At 41.1% G+C, this 13,213-nt stretch overlaps 1 protein-coding gene across 2 annotated transcripts in view; it reads left to right on the top strand.

The window, feature by feature from the left end:
* Positions 1–13,213, top strand: part of MGAT4C (MGAT4 family member C) — a 320,040-nt gene that overhangs the window by 44,863 nt on the left and 261,964 nt on the right. The window contains exon 1 of one of the 2 annotated variants that reach the window (XM_083573464.1): positions 9,058–9,078. The exons of the other annotated variant lie outside the window; for it this stretch is intronic. The gene's annotated coding sequence lies outside the window, so the exon portion shown is untranslated. Of the gene's footprint in view, positions 1–9,057; positions 9,079–13,213 lie in introns of those variants that run through there. 2 annotated transcript variants of the gene reach the window in all.

The following is a 13,213-nucleotide window of genomic DNA, read 5'->3' as shown; positions in this document are numbered from 1 at the left end:
TATATCTCTCCAAAAACAATCACTTTGTAAGGTACCTGTCTCTGTTTTTTGAGTGTCAGTCACGAACAAAATGCTGCTAATTATTGTTGCTTTTTTCAATTTATGCTGTCACACAAAGAATTAATTTCATCTGAAATCTGCACAGCAAACAGGTCCCCCAGCTTGTTAAATTGCTGTGCCTGTAAATAAGTCTTTTGTTTTACATTGGATGCTTGAATAGCTGCATCTTGCTCTTGGCTTCAAGAAGAATCTGAGGTTGTGCTAACCTTAGAAAATGAAAAATCAATGGTGTGTTGCCATTTTACCTTTTGTGCTAACGATTTTGGAGAGGGGAAACGTATTAATATGTCACAGGTTTTCTATAATCCCACTAAAATGTCACGTAGGAACACTTTCTGGAAAATGATTAATTGCGAGTCCAACCTGGACGTATTTCACAGTTATGGGAATGCATCCAAACATAGGTATTCTACTGTTCACTACAGCATTAAATACCCGTTTGTATATTTTTTGAAGGATGAAAACAGTAATGAGCAAATTCTCACTGCTCTGGCTCTAACTCAGGGATGGGGAACCTGTGGTCCTCCAGATGTTCTTGGACTCCAGTTCCCACCAGGCTCAGCCATCATGGCCAATAGTTGGGGATGATGAGAGCTGTAGTTCAGTAACTTCTGGAGTGCCACCAGTACCCTATTCCTTCTCAACCCGATTGAATGGAACTGAAGTACTGAACTGAAGGTGTGAGAACTGGTTCAGAGCTTGATCCAGAAACTGAGCCCCTTGCCTGACATGTTGAGGGCAATGGGCTTTTAGAGTTGTCCATTCGAATCCCTGATCTGAATCTTGTGTAGAAATGGATGCTCTCCAACACAAGAATGCGCTTCAGAACACTCTTAAATACATTGTTATTTTGTAACATTTATCTTATTGTAACACATTGCAAACAAGCAGTGAGATTCAGTCCTTTATGCAATCCAGGAAACTTTTCTCTGTTCCCAGAGGGAGATCCTAAGCTTGTTTATCATTGCAGAACTTCACTGTGGCTACTACTACTAGCCATCTCCAACAAACAAATACAGGCTTCTCAAGTTTCAGCTTCCTGCTGTGAGAGCTCTGCAGCTTGTGTTTCCTGAGGTGAGTCATCAGGTAGCTTCTCCCACTCTAGTGGGGGGGACGGGACACCAGCCTTCTCTGACACTTTTGCCAGAGTGGAACCTTTTTGCCTAAAGGGAAACCTCCCATTACAGCACTTTAAATATAATGCATTCAAACACAGCATTTTATTTACATTAAACTTAGAACTTCAACTTGGGGATGGTTTCTAGAACTTCTTCTCTGGCACCTAGCCACTTTTTCCACACCAAGACGTTTGATGATAAAGGGCAACAGCTAATATTTCAGAAGAAATACCCATTGAATCCTCTTCTGTCTTGCTGTATCATCCAGGGCAACTGTGCCTAGTTTAACATCTGCATAGTCCCCCCCCCCCCGCCATAGAGATGCTTTGTTGGGAAATGGTGTGCCTGTGGAACTACTGACAGTATCTCTGCAAGGTAAGGACATGGCAAGCTGGTCTCTGATGCAGTGGGACTGGAGGCCCTTATTCATCACCAATGGTAGCTCTGTTCCACAGTGCTGGACTGGGTGAGGTTGCAGCTGTGTAAGAATTACAGCTCATCCAAATGCATCATGAGTATAAGAAGTATAAGAACAGCATCAGACATCTGGGATGGAACAAAGCACAGAGGTGCATGAATCTTGTGTATCCCCTTCATGAGCCACAAGATTTCTGATTATGGCATGCCGCCGGTGTTTGTAAGGTTAAAATTCTTAATCCTGTAGAGTGGCCAAATACATAAAAGAGGAGCTCTCATACATCTTTACTGGTTGTGTAGAAGTTGCTGTGTAAGCTACACCTGCTGGAATGTCCTCTTATCCTGAACTAATAGAGATACAGGAGCCCTATCAGCTTTTCCCTCTTGCCATCCTATTCCTCAATGTTTATGAATGCACTGTAGCTCTCTCTTTGGCTATGAAATGAATACACATAGTAATTGTGTGGCATGCTCCAGCTCTGAGGCCAAGTAGTGTAGCAAAGCTGGAGTTTTAATAACAAACTGGGGTCTCAAGAGAACTAGAAACCTGACCTTAAATTTGTAATGCAGTGACCCCAGATTTTCAGCACAACTCCTTATGCAGTTGAATGTCATAAAATGCAGTCCTAGGAAAATCTGCTTAAAAATTAATCACGCGGCATTACTTTTTCAATAAGTTGCTGTATTCTGCGGACCCAAATGGTTTCAACTGTCTTCTGCTGAGTAAGGGCTTGTGCTTCCTTAATCACAAAATTTGGTTTCTTAATGCTCACATCTATCATTGTAAATTGCAGCTGACATACATACTTGTCAACGACTTTGCCTTTGTTTCCTTGTAATACTCGTTTCAACACCACAGTGATTCTTGCCACAGGAACTGACCCAAAGAGTACTGCGGTTTTTATTAAGTTAGGTAATTAATGCTATTCATCCAAGGAGAGCTCACACACCATAAATCACTCGAATTTCCAAACTCATATCAGAGTTGAATAATCTGCTTTGTCTTAATCCTATCACGGCTATGCATAGAGAAAATGACATCTAAATTATGCTTGGGCATCTTGGCATTGGCCCTGCATGACAGCTGTGCATCTCTCAAATTATTTTAGTGAAAAGAGAAACAGTTAAGGTGACCTCCTGCATCAAGTATGTGGTTGCAACTCTGGGCTCCTTTGACTCTGTCCCCAGCAGTGGATACAAATAAGAAATAATGGTGATGCAATTTAGATTAGCCAATGTGGAACCTTCCAGATGTTGTTAGGAACACAAAAAGCTGTTTTCATTGAGCCAGGCCACTGGTCCATATAGCTCTGCATTATCTGCATTGACTAGTAGTGGTTCAGCAAGGTCTTAGGCAGGGGACATTTCCAGCCTGACCTGACAATGTCAGTGATGGAATCTGAGATGTTCTTCATAAGAAGAATATGTTCTACCGCTGAGCTAAGGTGCTTTATGGCCCTGAGAAAGATTTATGGCCCTGAGGAAGAGGAGGTTGCAAGGGGGGCGGGTAGTTGTGCAAGACACTTCCCATCTTCCTTAAGAGCCCTGCCTGGATCAGGCCAAAGGTCCATCTAGTCCAACACTCTGGGGCCAACCAGATGCCTATGGGAAGCCTGAAAGCAAGACCTTAAGAGTGCTTTCCCTTCATTCATAATCATAGTCTCTGTGCTGCTGTATCTGCTACCCCATATATATATATATATATGAATATGAAGAATATATATATATATATATGAAGATCATTCACAGTGAAATAGCAATAAGAATAAATGCCTCAGGAAATGGCGGGGGGAGACTCTTTGAGAAATTATCAGTAATCAATTGGCATTCAGAGGGAGGTGCTTGCAGAAAGGGGTATAAATTCTTAAAGGCTTCTCGGTGCTAATGAATTTGGCTGAGCTGTTTTAAGTAGAAATGTCAGACAGCTGGTGGAACATATTGTCAGGTGAAAAACAAAAATTAGGTGGCAGTTGATCAAAGGGCTTTCATTTAATACAGGGACTTGAATATTCCTCTCATGCTCTGGTTACATGTAAAAGGTAATCTAGCGAAAAGCCCAGTGTTTAACAACTTATTGCAAATAAGATGAAACTGGTTATATCAAAGTTCTTCCCCCTTCTCAGAATAATAGGCAGTCAACTTTCTGGGAAATGAAAATAAACAAATTATGTATTTTTAGGTACAGGAAATATGGAAATGCTAATCTATGAAGCGCCACTGGGGAAATGTGTGTGCAGTGCATATGTATGTAACCAAGTTTTCACTTTGCTTTTACACACACACACAGAGAGAGAGAGAGAGAGAGAGAGAGAGAGAGAGAGAAATTTCCTTCCCTTTTGTGGGCTATTCAAATCTTAATAGTAGCAATCTATGAGAGGGGACGCGGGTGGCGCTGTGGGTAAAACCTCAGCGCCTAGGACTTGCCGATCGTATGGTCGGCGGTTCGAATCCCCATGGCGGGGTGAGCTCCTGTTGTTCGGTCCCAGCTCCTCCCCACCTAGCAGTTCGAAAGCACTCTTAAGTGCAAGTAGATAAATAGGTACCGCTTTATAGCGGGAAGGTAAACAGTGTTTCCGTGTGTTGTGCTGGTGCAGGCTCGCCAGAGCAGCTTCGTCACGCTGGCCACATGACCCGGAAGTGTCTCCAGACAGCGCTGGCCCCTGGCCTCTTAAGCGAGATGGGCGCATAACCCCAGAGTCGGTCATGACTGGCCCGTACAGGCAGGGGTACCTTTACCTTTACCTAATCTATGAGAAGGAACATATGAGTCATATTTTTAGTGCGATTATGGTTGTATGTCTTTATATTATTCTAATACTATCTGCTCTGCTTCCACTTATTGGAATTTTCTTTCTTTCTTTTTTAATAGGTTATCCTTTATTACTCACAAGTATATCTTTACATCATAACTTTACATCTTTCAGTCATACATATGCTTGCCGATCTATGATAATAACAATTATGAACTTACTTTGAAAACACTTATTGGAATTTCCAAGTGCTTATTTATTTATATATTTCCATACTTACTGAGAAATAACAACAACAACAACAACAACAACAACAACAACAACAACAACAACAACAACAACAACAAAACCTCAAAGCAGTTTTTACATAAAATCAGCATAAAATCAAAGGTGAAAGATCAGAAGAACATAAAACTGGCCCATGTGGCAGGGTAGGCATGTATAAATAAAAGCATTTTAAAGCCATATCTAAGGTTGCCTTCACACGGTCAGTACTTTGTGGAAGTTATTGAAGCACTTATTGGGAAGTTCAGGTTTGCACAATTAAAGTGGATTAAAATGCTGTGTTATTCTAGTGCAAAAAAATCCAGGATAAGAAAGCAACTGACTTTTGTCGTCAGGAAAGTGACTGGGAAATGCAATGGAATGTATGAGGTGAATGAAAATTAACAAGAAGGCATATGGGCCTTCTGCACAAACAAATCAGGATGAACACTCATTGTCACATAACCTTTCTTCAAATGAATCAGAAACCAGGAAGCCCAATAAAAACCAGACACAAGCCTCATCTGCACTAATGATTTAAAGCATCATCATACCACTTTAAACTGTCATGGCTTCCCCCAAAGAATTTGGAAACGGAAGTTTGATAAGGGGGTTGAGAGTTGTTGGAAAACCCCTTTTCCCTCACAGAGTTACAATTTTCAGAGTTCTCGAGAAGAGGGATTGTTAAACCACTCTGAGAATCGTAGTTCTGTGAGGAAATAGGAGGTTCCTAACAACCCCTGGCACCACCAAGCTCACCAAGCCACTACAAGTGGTTGGCCAGCCTAAGGAAAATCAGACACCTTGTCAGCATTGATATTTTTCCACTGCAGCACTGAGTGGAGGAGTTTCAGCCTCTCCACTCAGGGCAGCGCTGTGATGAGATGATGTTCCCAACAAGATGAGATGTTGAAACCTGGCAATGTAGATCAGTCCTGTGATGGGCTGGGTTTGTTTTTCCTGTGATGGGCTGCTTTTAATCTATTGCATTAGATCAGGGGTAGTGTGTTCCTCAAGGGACGCAGGTGGCGCTGTGGGTTAAACCACAGAGCCTAGGGCTTGCCGATCAGAAGGTCGGCAGTTTGAATCCCCACGACAGGGTGAGCTCCCGGTGCTCGGTCCCTGCTCCTGCCAACCTAGCAGTTCGAAAGCACGTCAAATTGCTAGTAGATAAATAGGTACCGCTCCGGTAGGAAGGTAAATGGTGTTTCCGTGTGCTGCTCTGGTTTGCCAGAAGTGGCTTAGTCATGCTGGCCACATGACCTGGAAGCTGTACACCTGCTCCCTCAGCCAATAAAGCGAGATGAGCGCCGCAACCCCAGAGTCGGTCACGACTGGACCTAATGGTCAGGGGTCCCTTTACCTTTACCTTTACCTTTAGTGTATTCCTCTGTACATGTGTGAATGCATTTATATGTGCTGTGTATTTGCATATGTATTTATATACGTGAGCAAGAAAGGGGAAGAGGAAAGAGTTGTGTGACTGCATGAGTATGCATGAATGAGAGAGAGATTGTGTGTGGTGTCAGAGAGAGACAAAGAGAGTGTGCTTTTTATGTGTGTGAGAGAATTTGTTCTCTGCGTATATGTGTGTTTGTCAGAAGGAGAGATTGCCGTGTGCCTGCATATGCAAATGAGTGTTGTGTGTGCACGTGCACATTGTGTGTAGGTACGTATAGTGTGCATGTGTAGGTTTGTGTGTGCTGTATATGTGGTGAGTTTTCACACAGTGCAAGCAGCATGTGACTCTTGGTGTGCTGGCTAAACATGAATGTTCCCCCTAGCCTGAAAGATGTTTAGCAACCCTTCATTTAATCTGTCAGAAATACATATGCTATCAACATATGTGCACACACATGCAAGTAAAATTAAGGAAATTTTGTCACCTGTTTTTGGAATGGATGAGGGCCAACACTTATCTTAGCACTCTGAAAGCTAGGTTCAGAAGTGTCATCAAGAATACAAATGTTCCTAGACCAAGTATATCAGTGATAAATATGCAAGTCATGGCTTAATGCTATTTTTGTACATAAGGGCATTTGGTGACACACCAAGCTCACTCTAGAGTAGAGACACAAAACAATGTCATGACTTTACATAGCCCTATATCTGCAGTCATTAAAATTTGCATTACCAATCATTTTTAATTTAAATTTATTGCCCATCATGTTCATTTGTAATTCTTTGTGCAAGCAGCAACAGCTGTGCTAATAAATTTTGTGTAGTATCTTGTGAATAAATAATCTGCTTTTTGGTTTCAGTACAATGAATAAATTAGGCCTACATTGCTTGCTGTGGTCTGTTTGGAAGGGGAAAGGTTTGAATTGCTCTGGACTGGATGGTTTGCCTGCATGGTGGCTGTTAGAGCAGTCTGTGTGTTGATCTGATACATTACTGTGTTAAGAAGTGGCTACATGAACATAGACTATACTCAAAAATATACTCAAAAATCAGCATAAGCAGGTGTATTATACTATGAATGCATCCTCTATCACCACGCGATGTGTTAATTCACAGGTGTGCTATGCTAGGAATGGGAGGGGAAAGTTGTTTATGTTCACATTTCATTGCAAATCTATCTAATTTGCACTTACAGAAACAATTCACAAAACTGAAACACAGCTATGCTTTGAAATCCACACTTCTCTGAATTTTGCGATGAAATTTTTGTGCAAAATCGCACATATTCGGAGAAAGGTGCATAAAGTTGCACCTATTTGTGAAAATAACATACAAACTGCATTACATTAAGGGAAATGGCTCGCCAAAATGCATATATTAGCAGATTTGCATACAAAAACATACATACCAGGAGAAATGCTGCACAAAAATGCTGAATAAACATGATTAGGATGAGTGATTGACAAGTTCCACCTTGGAAATTAGCCTGACTACTTAAAATTGGGAAACTGCTTGGCCTATTTCAAGCTGATCCAAATAGGGATCAGCTCACTACATTGCCCTCTTACCCCATTCTCTGAACCTCTTTCCCTCTCATCCCACTTGCTAGGCTAGCATGGCCGCAATGCTCAGGTGACAGAAGCAAGCCTCTGCAAGCAGGGGGAGGGAAGTGGAGAAATGTTTGACCATAGAAAATGAGAAGAGGAAAGTGGAGAAGGGACCTTCTCAATGTGATGATAGGCCCCAACATGCTCCAAGGAAATGGTCTACTAGCATCTCTCAGGGGTTACTTGCTGCCCCAAAGCCCATTAGTCCTATTGAGAATGAAATAACATAATAGGAGTCTGTTGGATCAGGGGCTCTGCCATGTGGTTCTGAAAAGGTTGCCCAGAAGGGAACATGACCTTCACTTCTAAAAAGGTTCCCCACCCTGCTCTGTTAAATTGGTTTAGAACTGCAGCAGACTAATAATAATAATAATAATAATAATAATAATAATAATATCCCACCCATCTGGCAGGGTTTCTCCAGCCACCCTAGGAGGCTTCCAGCACATATAATAAAATAAATCAAAACATTAAAAACTTCCTGTCTTAAGATTTCTAGTTATAAAACCAGTTTGAACTGAATGTGTGTGTGTGTGTGTGTGGACATAGATATAGAAATAGATATCTAGATAGCACTGGTAGCATTGACAAATGGGGCTTTGACAACTACCATTATTTTCATAAAGAATTTTATTTTTCCCCACACAGATTGCAATATCAATATGCCTCATCCATTTAAATAACTTGCCTAGCCCTTTAAGGCTGGTTAAATACAACACGCAGCACAGAAGGTGCCAGAAGTGGATTGTCAAAATGCTATAAGGCTATTTTAATTGAAGTCTCAAAATCTGTGCTGAAGTCAATATACCTGTAGCAGCTTAAATGGCAAAGAGAAACCATTTTCAAGATCAGATCGTAACCTTTCCAATGCTGATCTCTGATTGTGTATGAAAGGGTTGACTGACAGGTGTGAAGGCATTTGGCATTGTTCATAGCCTTCTGTAATGAGGGGTTTTGTTGGGATTACAATGAAAGTGTTCCTGGAACTTTACAAAGCAAAGGTTAAGCAGGGAATATAAATCAATTCCTGTTAGATTTCTCAAACTGGCTTCATATGTCTATCGCAGTCATGTGCATGATTACTTGAAAGGAAGTCCTGTTATGTTCAGTGGAGCTTACTCCCTAGTAAGTGTTGTTAGCAGCCTTAATCATGACTGGAAAGTAAAGTATTCCATTAATAGTAGTTGCACCATGGGAAAAATACTGTTCTGTAGACCAGGAATGAAGAACAGGACTAGGTCAGTGGACTGCATCCTGAGCTCACTGGTAGGCCATTTTGGCAGGCAGGCCACACCGTGACATCAAGCGACCCCAATTCAAAGGAAAGAATCGGAAGCAAACTCTAATCATGCTCCCTATTCCTGCCTTCCTTTCTTTGCAACCTGGCTTGAACTCAATCCAGATGGAAGATTGCTGATCAACAATAGCAATAATCCCTGCTTTGGGCAGCAACATAAGAAGGTAAGAACATCAGAAAATAGTTCTTGGTCAGGTCAATCGCCCATTTAGTCCAGAAACCCGTTCTCTCTCACAGTGGCTAACAATCGGTCTGTGTGGCTAGTAGCTGCCCATAGTCTTACTCGCCATGAAGTACAGCCATCCAAGTAATCTGCAATATGGAGTTTTTGACTGAAAGCTTCTTAATGTAACCAGTCTTAGTGGGGCTTGTTGTTAGCACCAATCAGGCTTTGCTAGGATGTCCATAATACAGAACCCTGTATTTTAGGCAATCCGTGGCCTCAGCGTTGATCAGCAAGGCCCCATTTGCTCTACTCATCTGAAGCAGTATCATATCACTTTAAATTGTCACTGCTTCCTCCAAAGAATTCTGGGAACTGTAGTCTTTTAAGGGTGTTAAGAGTTCTTAAGAGACCCCTATTGCCCTCACTGAGCTGCAGTTCTGAGTGGTTTAACAACCCATACCTCTTAACATGGAACTCTGGAAAATGTAGCTCTCTGAGGGAAAATAAAGGTTTTCTAACAACTGACCTAATATGTGCCCACTCAACTATTTAGATCTGCAGAACTGCACCTACTGATGAATAGTAGGCATGTATTGTTACTATATTGTTTTCAGCTGCTGCTAGATACTTTTTGTTTCAACAAATCTGCCCAGGCATGTAATTTCAGCAAGCAGTTTTAGCCCATGATCTTTAGTAAGTATGGTTAATATAAAATTACTGGTTTAATTTTATATTTTAACTTGTTTTTAATGTTTGCTTTTATTGGTATTGCAATGGATATCTTAGATTGCCTTTTAAAAACCACCTATAGGTCTTTTGCTTGAGTAAGCAGTGTACACATTTTGTTTAATATAGTATAATAGAAAGGAAAATAACTGGTCTCTTCCAACGGAGCTTGCAACCTAAATTTTGATATAAAGTTTCATTTGGGAGAGACAGGGAAAGGGAAAGGGAAATAGTTCTTAATTGTATTTTATCTCTTCTTAAAATTAAGTTGTATACTAGTCTGATATTTTGAATGGGAGGTCTAGAAATATTTTGATAAATAACATGAAATATTGTTCCAAGATGAATTCAGCCAAGTTTCTGGTCGTTGCAACCATAGATAGGATGTACAAAAACCGAAAAAAGAGGACATGTTAACACTGTTTCCAAATCATCCATTTACTACTTGTTTGTATAACACTGGGAATCCTGTCTTGTAAATGTAGCACCTATTGTTTCAGTTTAATCCACCTTGGGAGTTGTGTGTGTATGGTGCAGAGGCAAAATAAATTCATAAATGAGAAGTTTATTTGTTCTCCCTGGATTCTGTCATAAATTTCCCTGATGAACCAAAGCCATTAACATGTCCTTGTAATTGTCACATATTAATTTCCTAGCTGTAGGATTTGTCAGTAAACCACCCAATTTAATTTGCTGTTGACTTGACTAAAGTGCATAATTCAGTGAGCAATGATGAGTCAATGGAAGTAAGTTTCTCAGGCATTTGTTCATATCCATTTTTGTGTGTGCTTTTTAAAAAAGAACATCTTTATGATTTTAAGAGCAATCCAAAGAACTTAAAGCTCTGCATCCAGATGCCTAATGGTGATTATGAATAGAGTCAATATCAATTAATATGCTAGTTATTCAGAATGGTAATGTCTTATTGGGTCAGTGTATTCTACACTCGGATGCATCATGCCTATTAACTACAAGTCTGCTGTCTACTTTTTCCAGCTTGCTTTTCTAATCAGGGACATGCTTTCTCCCCTGAAGCATGTGGGAGTTTAACAATTACTTGAAACTCTTTAACGCCAAGCAATTTCTTCTGGGACTGCAATCTGTTAGAGTTCAATTTTCTCAGCCACAGACGAAATGATCAGAATGAATTCATTCCTTCAGAATGGAACTCAGTGAATAAACTAAATGTGACTGAAATGAACTTATGTGCCACTCATAAATAAATCAGCAGACTTCTCTTCCCTCATATACACTGCCACGTACAATGAATACCCCATTTAGAAGAAGTCAGAGTTCTGCAAACCAAGTACGAACAAGACTTTTCCGCCTCCAAGTTCCTTCAGACATACCAGCAGCGAAATGAACACTCGCTCTTCAGTCTTCGCTTCTTAGTGGGCTACATTGTTCGCTCTATCATTTCCTCTTTTCTTCTGCTGCCAACTGCCTCACCTTTGGCTAGGGAAAGCAAACCACCTGGTGGCAGGGCTGTCTGTTAGTTTTCCCCAGTGAAGGAAGAGACAGCAGTAGCAAGTAATGGAGCCAGTGTGGCAACACAAGACCAAAGAGATTAAATGAGCATCTCTGATTCACTGATGTAGCTGGCTCTCCAGGTTTGCAGGCAAGATCAAAGCACAGTGAACACTCTCTAATCTCTCATTTAACCTTTGTCACCAGTCTTCAGCCTCTGTTGGTCTTCCTTTCTCCTACAGACATTGGCAAGGCAGGCTTGTTATGTATTCCAGCAGTTGGGAAGAGAACTATTAAGCCTGTGAAATAAGGATTTCCTGGATCACAGTCAACAGCCAGGATAGGAAAAACAGCAACTGAACTTGAGTTGTCTGTCTCTAATGACTCCACTGACAGGCAATGTAAGAAAACAAGAACTGCATTGAAATGGGTCACTCCTGTCTGGGTAGAACTTAAAATTAACAAGAAGAAAGGTAATACATGATAAAACCTACTCCTTCCCCAACACAAGGGGTTGTCTTTGGATTCACTCAACTCCTCACTAACTTCTTAATGTGCCAAGATAGCATTCTGGGTTATGGGTTGAATTTGTGAATTTCAGATTAAAATATCCATGTAAACTGTGCCAAAGCCTTTCACATTTAAATTCTCAATCTACTGTGGTCTCAACAGGAGACTCCAGTTGTCCTGAAATTGTCACCTTTTGTCTGCTCTGTAGTGAACATTTTTTCACATTTTAGCTTCCCCCTAAAACTGAACTGATTTGCATGCAATGCAAAAGTGGTGATTTCTGTGTCATCTTCCCACACTTATGAGGCTCATGGAATTAGGGAGCTCACACATCTCTGCCGTAGGATATGTGTACATTTTACCAATTCAAGTAAATGCATTCACTTTCCCCTTTCTTGAAACCTCAGCAGTATGGACTGAGGGTACCCAAGCCACCAATATGTTTGTGCTTCCGCATCATGTATAAAGATGTGGAGCATCCAAGGTTTGTAGAAAAAGGAATCCTTTCATGCGTATAAAATAAGCAGTTCAATCTTGGCTAAGCACTCCGAGGATTAGATCTTCAATCTTCCAAGTAAAGTACACGCTTAATTTGTAAATGTCCATAAATGTCAGGAAACTCTATATTGGATTATTTATAAAATATAGAGGCAGTGCTTACTCATTGATTTAATAGCTTGACTTTTTTTTTCCCAGGGAGATGTTCATGTAGTCTGTAGACTGATACGAAGTTGATGCTTTTAGAGTGTCATAAAATATTACATATTTTTTGCTGAGCTGGATACTGCTGGGGATTGCCTGGGTTTACAGCAATGCCGGATGTAACTGAAAATCTTTTAATCATGTGCTTCCTGATCCTCAACTGCTCTGCTTGTGCGAGCCCTGTTTATTTCAGTAGTGTATGTTCCAGTGCTGTGCTTTGAATATGGAGCAGAAAATATCTGAAGAATGTAAAGAGCACACGTAACTAGCAGGGCTGTCAGTCTGAAGGTGCAACCAAGGCATGATCTTTGAAGCAGAGAGTGGGTTATAACCAAGTAGACTAGTCATCTGAGTTACAGGTGAAGTACTCTTGGGATGTGATGCTTAGTCAGAAGAGCCAAGCAAAGTCCACTTACCATCAGTGGTGCGGTGGCTTTGCATGCCAGCGCTGCTTCCCTCCAATGCAGTCCAGCATTGATCCTGTGGCTGCCTGGTCAGTGGGAGCTATAACTGCTTGCATTGCGGGCCAGAGTTTAGGATCCAAGCCTGCCTGCAAAACTGGCCAATCATGGGTAGGCTTGGAGGCTGGCCGTTCCCAAGGGGCAGACCCAACACAGCATGCAGGCTTACTTTGGGTCTGCTCCTGGTAGATATAAAGTGCATTGCCCTATCCTCAGTGCCCAGTTCATTGCTTTTTGAATAATGGCTGCTCTTGGTTGCTCTTGACC

Source organism: Podarcis filfolensis (genome assembly GCF_964270895.1).
Source record: "Podarcis filfolensis genome assembly, chromosome: 10".
Lineage (NCBI taxonomy): Eukaryota > Metazoa > Chordata > Lepidosauria > Squamata > Lacertidae > Podarcis > Podarcis filfolensis.
Note: the sequence above shows the minus strand (reverse complement) of the source record. Positions and strands in the feature narration are given on the sequence as shown.